Source organism: Alligator sinensis, unplaced genomic scaffold, assembly GCF_000455745.1.
Source record: "Alligator sinensis unplaced genomic scaffold, ASM45574v1 scaffold1388_1, whole genome shotgun sequence".
Classification (NCBI taxonomy): domain Eukaryota; kingdom Metazoa; phylum Chordata; order Crocodylia; family Alligatoridae; genus Alligator; species Alligator sinensis.
Window position 1 is genome coordinate 69,131 of NW_005842616.1, and position 261 is coordinate 69,391.

Sequence of the window (261 nt, forward strand, 5' to 3'; positions counted from 1 at the left end):
TTTTTCCCCCCCCCCCCCCCCCCCCCCAATTGGAGTAATCTCATATAATGCTAAGTACGAATCAAACAGAGTAAATCCATGCTAACAAAAGCCTTGAGTTTCTGAGATGGAGATAAAATTGTATTGCTGTTGATTCTGCTAATTTCAGGGCCCAATTACTGACCTTTTGTAATGTCAAAGGGTGACATAAGTTGACACATTCATCACCAAGCTTTGCACGTAGTCTGTGTACACATCACTCCCAGATCACGGCAGCCTTTA